This window comes from Scyliorhinus canicula, chromosome 17 (genome assembly GCF_902713615.1).
Source record: "Scyliorhinus canicula chromosome 17, sScyCan1.1, whole genome shotgun sequence".
Classification (NCBI taxonomy): domain Eukaryota; kingdom Metazoa; phylum Chordata; class Chondrichthyes; order Carcharhiniformes; family Scyliorhinidae; genus Scyliorhinus; species Scyliorhinus canicula.
The window spans coordinates 84,922,148-84,930,541 of NC_052162.1; the positions used below are offsets into that span (position 1 = coordinate 84,922,148).

An 8,394-nucleotide genomic window follows, 5' to 3' on the forward strand; every position below is an offset into this window, starting at 1 on the left:
AAAACTCTTTCCAAAGGGGCCATCCCTTTCCCTGCAGATATTTGCGGAGTTCCAGCTCCCACGTGGGACACTGGCCTACCCTGCTACTGCTGCTGGTCGCTGCGACCACAAACCTTTCTGGGTCCATCAGACGTTCCATTGCCTGCATGGCCATTTCCTCTGACTCTCTTTTTATAATTTGGAACAGGGGGTTGCTGGGGTGGTGTTTCGTAAAAAGGGTACGGCTTACGCTATTTTCCGTTAACAAAACTACCGAAAGTTTGTCGCAACAAAAAGCTTTCAGTTTTACCTTACAGCCCTGTTAGTACGCATGCACTAAACACACTTCCGAATTTCGCTTATTATTTTGAACACCTTGAATACTTGTGATCTCTTTCTTTCTCTGCAATTTGGAGTTCTAATTCAAATTTCAGGGTCCTGGACACTGTGGTGTTTCCACTTACAACAGGGTCCCGGCGGATGTCGCCACTAAATGTTGCACGTTTTACTATGGGCGTAAAACGCGTTTATTGGAGTGTATTAACACGCCTCCGAGTTCGACGTGTGCTTAACACTGCTAGGCTCTGTTCTATGTAATTATTTAGCTCTGGAGTCGCCAGTTGCCGTATAGGCAACGTCACAAGTATTCCAAGGTCAAGTTCAAAGTAATAAAGACGATACACCGATTAGTAAAGTTCAAACGATCAATATTTATTATACAGTTATAATAAATACTCATGCACACACTAAGAGACTAAGCTATAACTAAACTTAAGCAAACAGAATACTTATCTAACAGGAACAGGCAAGGTCAGAGAACGAGGCCTTCGTCCTGGTTTTGTCTGCAGCCTTCAGCAAGCGTTCTGGTACTTGGGAGTCTAGCGGGCTTGGATCGCGTAGCGAGCGTTGAATTTACGGTTTCGGCGGCTGGTGCTCAACGGCTGGAGTCAGGATGCCAGGTGTCAGTCAGAGCCGGAGCACGGGTTTAACAGACAGGACAACACGAGGTCCCTATCTTTTATAGGGGTTCCATTGTCCTTCCCTCTTCTCGGGCGGGCTCTACCTATTGGATCAATTTCTTATCGATACTGGATTAATTCCCCAATGCGAGGGGGTCTCCGTGATGGAGGGGGCGTTTCTTATGTCCTTTTGTTTGGAGGTTTCTGGTGCCTCGATGTCTGGGTCTTGATTAGAATGTGTCCATTCAGAACCAAATGTATCTATTGTGTGGGTGTTCAAGTCTGATGGCCTCATTAGCATGCAAAGCGTTTTGCCATTTGCACCTAGCTAAGGTCTTTTCACCTGAGCCCAAACTGGTTTCTGCTGCTGCAGAATGCAAACTGCTCTTTGCAGACTGCTGTTCTGGCTAAACTGTCTGTTTCCCAGCAGCCTTCCATTTTAGTTTGGCTCAGTGTCCATTTTGCGTGGCCAGCATGGCTACAACTCAAACCCACGTATCCACCCTATACCCGTAACCCAATTTTCATGGGTCTGGATTCTCAAAAAGAATCCACAGAATCCCTAGAGAGGAGAAGGAATCCATTCGGCCCATTGAGTCTACACTGACTCTCCTAAAGAGCACTCAACCTAGGCCCACTCCCCCACCTTATCCCTGTAACCCCACGCGTTGATCATGGCCAATCCACCTAACCTGCACATCTTTGGACTCCGGGAAGAAATGGAGCACCCGGAGGAAACCCACGCAGACACGGGGAGAATGTGCAAACTTCACACATTGGGTCATCAAAGGCCGGTGTAGAACCTCGGTCCCTGGAGCTGTGAAATATCAATGCTAACCATTGTGCCACTGTGTTGCCCAAAAAACCCAAATGACAATGTCAAGTGTGGAACTGTGTGAGAGAGAAAAAAAAAGCATCCATTCATAAATTTTCTTTTGAAAAAAAAACTGTTGTTTCCGCAACCTTGTAAACTTGCCAATGAGACAGACAATTACAGCATCAATAGCAGAGGCTCCAAACACTTAACACCTATCAATTGATCTCAGCCGTGTCATGAGAGGTACTATTTCTCCCTGTCTGGACCAGTCATGCTTTTGAATATCTCGATCAAATCTCATATATTCAAGATGAAATCATGGGTGAATGGGTTAATCAACATCAGCACCATTTGCGCCTCACATCAGTTAGTTTGTGGTTCATTGCTACATGACTGGGTACGAATACCACATATCAACATAATGGTGAATAGATTATTCCAGTAAGCCAAATACCATCATTCACTGCAGCTATGTAGCTAGCTAATAGAGAAATCAGTACTCAATTAGTATTGAATGGCCTGCTCCCACAGCCAGAGAATTCTGCACATAGAATTATTGTTTATGGGTGCCCACAATTTTTCAGAATCATGGATTCACACACAATACAAAATATCCCGATACATTGATGCACTATCAATTGACCACGGAAGTGAAGTTGTAGTCCAAAACTGAAGGCTTTAATAGACAAGATGTTTCCCCAGCAGCTCAGGTACAGAAAGGAAGCTGTGGGGAACACACGGGCTCTTATACCCTGCCTTACAGGGCGGAGCTACCTTACAGCTCTAACCAATGGGTGACTAGTGTTACATACCATTAGGCCAATGAGCAGCGAGCCTTCTCCACCAATGGTGTCTCGACATTGCTAGTTACCGTAATATCTCTAGTCATACTACCACACATACATATTGCACGTTCCCCAATACATATATATTGCGGCCTTCAGGATGCGCGACAACGCAGAATCACCAAGCAAAAACTTATAGCCAAGTTCCACACACGAGTAAGGCCTCAACTGGGACCTTGGATTCATGTTGCATTATATTCACCCCCCACCATTTGGCCTGGGCTTGCGAAATCCTACCAACTGTCCTGGCTTGAGACAATTCACACCTCTTTAACCTGTAATTATCCCTCTCTCCAGTTGCTCCGTTTCGACCTGTAAAGACTTAATTACCTGCAAAGACTCGCATTCAAAGTATCGTCTTGCATCTTTGACTTTGTCTATATATATGTTTCTGGAACCCACCTTCTCATTCACCTGAGGAAGGAGTAGTGCTCTGAAAGCTAGTGATTCAAACAAACCTGTTGGACTTTAACCTGGTGCAGTAAGACTTCTCACTGTGCTTACCCGAGTCCAACGCTGGTATCTCCACATCGTATATATTCAACAAAAGCTAACATACCTGCTGACAAAATATTTCCGATATATTATGAAGGAAAGGAATTCGATCATATAGAATTAATACAGGAAGGGAAGCACAGTGGTGCAGTGGTTAGCACTGGGACAATGGCGCTGAGGACCCGGGTTCGAAACCCGGCCCTGGGTCACTGTCCGTGTGGAATTTGCACATTCTCCCCGTGTCTGCGTGGGTTTCACCCCCACAACCCAAAGATGTGCAGGTGAGGTGGATTGGCCATGCTACATTGCCCCTTAATTGGAAAACAATAATTGGGTACTCCATAGTTCTAAAGAAAAACCGAGAAAAAAAGAATGAATACAGGAATGTTGTCACGAGGCTATGCCCCTTTATTTTTTTAAATATTGTTTTTCAACTTGCAACTGCCTAGACCTTTTGTGATTTGAATTAAGATATGGAAAACTGTTTAAAAATGCAAGGCCACATTCCAAGTCGAGGGTGAGAGGCCAAGACATCCCCCTCAGGGTAGGTTGAAAAGAGTGACATTTCCTATGATCCAGATACCTATTGAAACTTGAAACTGTCTGAGGAAGAGACATTAAAAATGCCATGCGCTGGATATTGGAAAATGGCTACCACAGCAACACCCAACTAAAACCTCTCGGAAATGCACAATGGGTGAAGTATTTTAGGCAACACTGCCACCCACTAGAGAGAGATTGCAGGTGACACTGGTGGTGTCCAGGAATACTGCAGAGGAAACAAGCTGAGAGCTCTCTCTCTTTCTGTCTCTCATGGAATAAACATGTCACCCAGGTTCAGAAACCGACTCTGCCAGAAACCGGAAATAAAAACAGAAAACTCTGGAACAACTCAGCAGGCCTGGCAGCATTGTGGAAAGATAAATAGAGTTAATGTTTTGATTCATTTGAGTTCTACCAGAAACCTGCCAGTGAAACGAGTCGTATCTCGAGATCGTTATCTATATGCATCTAAGAAACCAGTTAACTTAAATGGGCCACTACATTGTGTGCATATGTACATGTGTGTGTGTGTGTGCATGTATACATACTTGTGTGCGCTTGTTTGTGGGCTCAAGTGACTGCATGAGGGTCAAATGTTTGATGAGTTTATAGATTTTTTTTTAGTTTAGCAGTGCTCTTTCTTTGACTCAATAAAACCTTGTTTGATTGGTTCCTTCTTGCTCTCAGCTTAGTTAGTAAATACATTCTGATTTGGAAAAGGCATATCCTCGTAACGAAGAAACTCAAACCTTTGTTGTGACTAACCCAGGAGGTTGTATAGGGAGGAACCAGTTCACCCTTTCTCATCCGGTCGTAACAATATTAAGTTAAATGTTACTGTGGGTAAACACACGCACCTTATAGTGCAGCATGTATCTATCACAGAGGGGTTTGCAGGTGGGGGTATGGGCAGGGGGAGTGGGGGAGGGACTGTAGGAGTGGGATAGGATGTCCTTGTCCCTGACTGGTTTTCCCCTCCCCCGATGAACCTGGAGGCGATCAGAGCATCCCGTGAGCGTTGGCACTGGAACACATGTCATGCGGCCTACCGTGCCTGCATAGGCCACAAATCCTACCAATCATCATCTTCCGCCCGCATCCTCTGAGGAGGCCTGGCATTCATACTCCTCCTCTCAGTGTCATACTGGAGGCCTCCCCCCCCCCCTCCCAGAGCGGTCCAGGCACCTGAACCACATCTTCAGGAGGCCAATGCGCCACTCGATCACACCACTGGTCGAGATGTGTGTGTCATTGTAGCAGGTCTCTTGGTCAGTCTGTGACCTCCGGATAGGTGTCATCAGCCACGCCAGCAATGGATAACCCCTGTCACCCAAGAGCCAACCCCCCCCAATCAGGGGTGCTCCCAAAATGGTCAGGAATCGTTGAGTGTGCTAGGGCATAGGCGCCAGGCATACTGCCTGGGTACTGGGCGCCTCTGATGGTCACATACCAGCTACACATTCATCGAGTAGAACTTCTTTTGGTTTGAGTACAGCGGCCTGTCATCTGCTTGTGCTCGTCGGGTGACTTGCGTTCCATTGATCACCCTTGTACCCGGCCATCATGGTGATGGCAGCGAACCCGGCTGCCCAGGCATCATGGTGGGCTCGGCCCACATTGAAATGGATGTATTGTGCCGGCTGGGCATACAGGGCTTCCATGATGGCGTGGATGCTTTGTGCACTGAGCTCTGTGATCTCCCTGACAGATCCCCACTCGTGGACTCTGCCCTCGCATGTTCCCCCCTCCTACCCCCACTTTCCCCCACACTTTCCCCGTCGGTACCTACACCCTGGCGCCCGTTGCTGTTTCCAGGTGTACTGTCAGGTGGCGTTGTCCATGCAGCGGCACGCTCCGCGACCCTATTCCGGTGTACCCTGTAGGGACTACAGGCATCGGGCAGTCTGAGTGATGCCTTGCCGGCGGTTGGCAGCCGGTTAACGGAGATGTGGTATGGCGGATGGTGGGGTGGAGGGTTGGGGCTGGAGTGAGGGGGCGGTTGGGTACAGTGGGGGCTGGGGTGTGGAGAAGATGGTGTGGGAGCAGCCGTATGTCCGGTGTCACACTGCAGAACCAGGTGCTAAGCTGGGTGGTCAGTGGGATGCGCAACAAGATGGCTGCCTTGAAGGACGTGGCAATGGCGGTCCGGGACTGGACACCGCCCCAGTCCCGTGTGGGCTCACTCATCCGTCTGCCTATTTTCCCCCCGTCACCCCCTTCCCCCGCTACTCCGGCCCTGGCAGGGCCCCACCCCCCACCCCCCCCCCATCAAGCCATCCCAACCTCTCCATGTCCTACCTCCTCTCTCTCCTTCATCAGCCTCGGCGCTTGAGTCCCGATTTTCAAAATCACAAGTGAACCTCGCCGTCGGGAATTCAGCCCATCAGAGGCAGAGAATCGTGGTGGTCCCGGAGAATACCAGGTTGTGCCCGCTAATGATATGCAAATGATGTTTACTGTAGGTTCATTCATGACTTCAGAGCATCCTGAAGCACTTTATGGCCAAGTAAATACTTTTTGAAGCGTAGTCACTGTTACAGTGGAGGGAAGGTGCCAGCCAATTTTGGCATGTCTTGGTCCCACAGATAGCAACATTCTGGAGATGGTTTAGTGGTACTGGATTGAGGGTAAATATTGGCCATGCCAACAAGGAGAACTGACTGGCTCATCTTCACATAGCAGCTTGGGAGCAGACACCACCTCAGTTAAACATCCCATCAGAAAGACATGGGGGGGCTGGTCCCTCTGCTGGCAGGATGCTCCGTTTTGCCGGGAGCCCGGCGTTTTCGTGCCGGCGTGAGGCTGCCCACAATGGGAAAGGCCATTGACCAGCTGGCGTAACGGAGCATCCCGCCAGCGTGGTGAAACAGAAATGAAGCACGGCGGGACGGAGAATCCAGCCCAGGATATATATATCTAAAAACGGGGGGGGGGGGGGGGGGGGGGAAGAGCTGGGAACTTAGCAACTGTCTCTTGCCCCTACTCTGTGCCGATCCACATTACAGTGATTTTATACCGAGAGAGATTTGGGGATATATTTACTTAATGAAAATAACAGCAATAATGAGTAAATTTTATCTGCTCGCATCGTTCAACTATTTCCTTACTGCACTGAAATTGCTCCGGAAATAGGCACAGCAAACATGGCCAAATCTTTTATGTAACCTGTGCAAAGTACATCAAATATTTACACTAACTGCAGCATATGTGTTAAAAATATTTTGTTTTTATTTGAGAATTCCAAAAATTCAAAGACCTTAGTTTTAAATAAACTACACGAGGCAGCTCTGTAGGTAGGGTGGTAGTTAGGTGGTCAGTGTGTGTTGGTTGCATGGTGGAGGGGGGGCCATTGGATAGTTGGGTGGTCGGGGTGTAGTTGGGTCTGGTCGAGGTGGTATGTGGTTGGGTCTGGTTAGGAGGAATAGTCAGGTATCTGGGAGGTTAGTCAGGTGGTTGGAGGGGTAGTCGGGCTGTGACGGGGCAGTTTGGCAGTCAGGGGTTATTTGGTTTGGGTCGGAGGTGGTTGGATGTTTGCGGGCTAGTCGGATCCGGTTGGGGACGGGTAATCAGAAATTGGGTGGTTGGGAATGGATGCCAGGTAGGGACTGGTTGGTTTGGGGCAGAATTGCCAGGTGGTCAAAGAATAATTGGGTCATCAGTGGGGTGTTGGGGTGGAAGGTGGGGGTTGCAGGCATAGTTGGCGGGGTCACGGAGGTAGTCAGATGATCGGAGGGAGTCTGGCCTCAGAAGTCAAGGGGGGGGGGTAGTTCGGGGCACAGGATGAGCGGATGGGTGGTCAGTTGTATAGTTATCCAGGTGTTAGACTGTTTTAATGTATAACATTTCCTGCCTAACTATAGGTAACTACGTCAGAAATCCTCAACTTCAGCTCAAATTCAGAGACATTCATGGAGGGTCCTCGGGGAGCAGTTGAGACCCTGTACAATTCCCATGGAGGTCCGAGCATCAGGACTTCCCTGGTGTTCCAACGCACACCTCATCTGGTCTCCAACAATCCCGAAACTGGAAGATGTGCGTCATTAAATACTCATTCAAATTGAAGCACGTGTAGATAAAAACCTGAATAGAACAATATTAAATGTCCAAATAATAAAATTCTTGCCTCAGTGTATATCTCTATTATAACTTCCAAACCAACACCATGTGGTTGACTCAACCATCCTCTGAAATGACCCAGCAAGCCAAGTACCAAACCCCTGTAGAAAATTCAAAAGGAATAAAACCGGAAGGTCCACCCATTGGGGCAAGAAATGACTACGGCAGTCGACCCTGCAAAGCCCTCTTGGCAACATTTGAGAACTTGTGACATGGAATGAAACCTTATGGGCAATGTCCCAGACACTACTGTCACCATCCCTGAGGAATATCCTGTTCCACCGTCTGGACAGACCCAGAGCACAGTGTTTTACAGTTACGAGGGAGTTCTCCCCTGAATCCCCCAACATTGACTCTGGACCCCAAGGAATCAGGTCAAACATGAACAAGGCAAACTCTTGCTGATTACCGCCTCCCTCAGCTGAAGAATCAGTACTCCTCAATGCAGAATACTACTAGGAAGAAGCAGTGATGGTACAAAGGTCAAGTATGTACTGTGGGGAACTTCAATGCCCATCATCAGAGCGGTTTGGTAACTCCACTATTGATTGAGGTGGCCTCGTGCTGAAAAGCAAATGTGCTAGAGTAGGACTGTGGCAGGTGGTGAAGGAACGAACAATAGGGAACAGACTACCTTGAC

At 48.2% G+C, this 8,394-nt stretch overlaps 1 long non-coding RNA gene across 2 annotated transcripts in view; it reads left to right on the plus strand.

The window, feature by feature from the left end:
• Window positions 1-7,723, plus strand: part of LOC119952349 — a 48,473-nt gene extending 40,750 nt beyond the window's left edge. For both annotated transcript variants that reach the window (XR_005457836.1, XR_005457837.1), the window contains exon 3: window positions 7,499-7,723. This is a non-coding gene — a long non-coding RNA (uncharacterized LOC119952349). The remainder of the gene's footprint in view (window positions 1-7,498) is intronic.
• Window positions 7,724-8,394: the final 671 nt, after the last annotated feature.